Source organism: Neophocaena asiaeorientalis, unplaced genomic scaffold, assembly GCF_003031525.2.
Source record: "Neophocaena asiaeorientalis asiaeorientalis breed wild unplaced genomic scaffold, Neophocaena_asiaeorientalis_V1.1 scaffold52, whole genome shotgun sequence".
NCBI lineage: Eukaryota > Metazoa > Chordata > Mammalia > Artiodactyla > Phocoenidae > Neophocaena > Neophocaena asiaeorientalis.
The window spans coordinates 79,532-83,074 of record NW_020173927.1 but is presented as its reverse complement, the minus strand read 5'-3'; positions in this window follow the sequence as shown (position 1 = coordinate 83,074).

The window sequence follows — 3,543 nt, the reverse complement described above, 5'->3', positions numbered from 1 at the left end:
CATGCTGCATTTTAGCCCAAGTGATTCCAGCTTGACTAATCACAGCAGTGTCAGTTAAGAGTGATGTAATCCTGAACTCCAAAAGGAGAATGGACGCTATCTTTCCTGACCCTGAAGGTGGTCTCAATCACGTCTGGCAATGACTGCATAGTGTATTCTGGAATGCATCAGGGCGTAGAGGGAAAAACAAAGATACTGATCTTCTAACCTCACAATCTGGTTTTAATATAATTTGTCTGCAGAAGAATCAACTATTAGAGAGTGATTTCCTCAAGTCCAAATTTTAAGACCCCTTTAATCTAGCCATCTGCTAAGATTATCTTGATAGGAATGAGGGAAATTTCAGTGAACATATGAATTTCTTTGTTTATAAAATAAAAACTGAATCACATTCTTGACCCAGTCTGCTGATAAAAATTATGTTGACATATACACATCAGTACATGTGTATATGTGTATACTTAATGTATATACAGATTTATACTATACACACACAATGATACATATGTGTATGTGTATATATAATATAGTCACATTTATATTACACGCAAACACATAACTACACACACACATTGATCAGGATAAGCTAGTTTAAGCTGCATCTGTTATCCATTGCCACATACAAACTACACTACCTTAGTGGCTCAAAACAACAAAATTGCATTCACTCCCAGTTCTGTGGGCCAGTGGTTTGGACTGGGCTCAGCTGGCAGTTCTTCTGTGAGTTTTGCCTGGGGTCACCCATGTAGTTCAGTCTTCTGTGGCCCATCCAGGGCTGAATGGTCCAAGGCATGTCTATTCCCATGCCTGGAGGTGGATCCTGGCTGTCAGCCTGGTCTCTCTCTGCACATGGTCCCTCCCGAAGGATGCTGGCTACACAGGGTGGTCCAAAGGCAGCGTGGAGGTCGAGCAGAAGTTACGAGGCCTCAAGAGGCTTTTGTTGGGGACTCCCTCAATGTTACTTCCCAGTTTATTCATCAAAGAAAGTCACAAGCTCTGCCCAGTTTGGGGGTGCTGGAGAAAGAAATTGTACTCCCTGATGAGAAGAGCAACAATTCACATTGTGAAGGTGATGGAGGAATTTATGGCTATTTTCATAATCTATCGTAACCCCCAAATCTCAAAGGTTTATTTTTACTAATGCTGCATGCCCACCTTGGTCTGCTAGGGGCTCTGCTGCACATTATTCCTCATAAGGAAGGGCGGGGTGATGGATTTCTTCCTCGGTGCAGAGCACACTGGGTTGGTTACCGTAGCTGAGGGAAAGATACCAGTCAGGTGTCTTGCGGGCAATTAAATGCTCTGTCAAGGAGTGACATGAGTCACCTTCAACCAGTCACAGTCTGAAGTAAGTTACAAGGTCACACCTGACCTCAGAGGAATGGGAGGCAAAGTCCTTATCATGTGCCTACAAAGAGGGGAACTCAACTATGAACAAACATATATGTTAATAAGCATCACAACATATATGCACACACACATACATGCATACACTGTCAATCTGTTGGTTTCACACAGACATCTCAGATATTTGGAAGTGTCCAGAATGCTATCAGTGTTTTGGAAATTATATCTTCTATCTGTTGAGAAAGAAAAATAACAAAATTGGTAGTACTTGGTCTTTTCTGTAAGAAATTTTGGTAGGAAGACTAATTCTCTCTTGTTTGTTCCAGAGATAGTGATGAAAATGGAATTTACTTGTCAATATCCAATTACCTTTGATCAGATATGGAAGGATTTTATCCACAATCTGACTAAAAAGATATTTTACCATTTTGTAGTAAGTCTTTAGACATTCCAAGCTACGGTAGTTTAGGTGTTCACAAATGTTCAGTCTCTTTCTCTTTCTGAATGCTGGTTAGTCCCCCATCCAAGTAAAATTAAATGCTGTCATGTGACTTGATTTGGCCAATGAAATTCCACTTTATATTTGCATATGATTCTACATTACAAAGCATTATTACAAATATTTTAACAAAATTATCAAGACAATAATTAGAAGTTAGCTTGCTCTCATGAAAACTTTGCTAAGTAAAGATGATTCTGCAAACAACATATGTGCTTTTAAAAAAAAGGCAAACCAAATACTGAATCATCTCGACAACCAGTTAGAATTGTTGGACCCAACTAATGGTAATATTTTTTAAAAATTTGAAATGAAGGTAGAAAATAGTTTGTATTTTTTAATTGTATTTTTTCTTAATACAATACTTTTCATGTTGGAAGCTTTACAAGTCTGGAATGTAGTAGGAGGAGAGGTTTATAAATTCTAGTTGCATATAATGGCCCAACTTTTTTCAGGGACTTAATCTTTACTTCCTTCTTCTAAGAATGAGCTTTTCTCTTCATGCAGAAGATTATATTAATATTTAACTGAAATCTAAATTAGAGAATTTTTTTAACTTAAAATGCTACCGCCATAAATCAGCCACATTGGGTTTGCTCTCTTTTTCCTCGTATAATTCCACATTTATTTAAGAAGGTTTATGCTATTCCTCACTAGGTTTTAGGTAATAGTCCATCTAAGGATTTGAGTGTACAACACCAGGAAAGATATGCCCAAGTCCTACCCCCAGGACCTGTGAATGTGACTATTTGGATGAAGAGTCTTTGCAAGTGTAATTGAGTTGAGGATTTTGAGATGAGATCACCCTGGATTGCCCAGCTGGGCCCCAAATCCAATAACTACTGTCTTGATAAGAGGCAGAAGGAAAGAGGAGAAGGCCATATGAAGACAGAGGCAGAGATTGGAGCAATGTATCTACAAGCCAAGGAAAGCCAAGGGCTGCCAGCTGCACCAGAAGCCAGGAGAGGGGTAAGGAAAGATTCTCCCTCAGAGCCTCCAGCAGAGACCAATATTGCCAAAACCTTGATTTCAGACTTCTCACCTTCAGAACTGTGGGAGAATAAATTTCCTTTGTTCTAAGCCACCCAATTTGGGGTGATTTTTTTTGCAGTCCTAGGAACCTAAGAAGACCCTCCATGTCTCTCAGGATTGCCTTCCCTCCTACATTTTTCTTTTTCTTTTTTTTAGCATTTCCCAACAAGGCAGCAGAACCATAATCTCTGAATTAATGCTGTTTAAAATCTCAGTGATTTCATTTCACAAGACTTCCTTTGAGTTCTGTAGAAAAATGACGGTTATCATACCACGTATACCAAGTGTCAATCACAGATGTGAACGTGCATCTTGTGTTTTACACAGACATTTTTTAGCTCTCATTTGCACATACAGAGTAAATGGTACAGAGCTGAAATAAAAATGAGCCCTGTGTTGGTCCTGCCCCTGACAGTTGGCTGTGCGAACATGTGGGCTATAAACTACTGTATATATTCTATATTGATTTCCTTTTTTTCTTTGCTTCTATTTTGTTTTCCAGGATTGAAAGTTGCCTCCAAAAAATGCCACAGTCTGAGATAAGTTAATGTTCTTCTGCTTATTAAAATGCAAATTCATGCTTCTGCAAAAGTGATAGATTTGGGTAAACTTTACAGTTTTCTCCTCTCAATTCTTTACTGGTTTAATTGTAATCTGGATTGTCT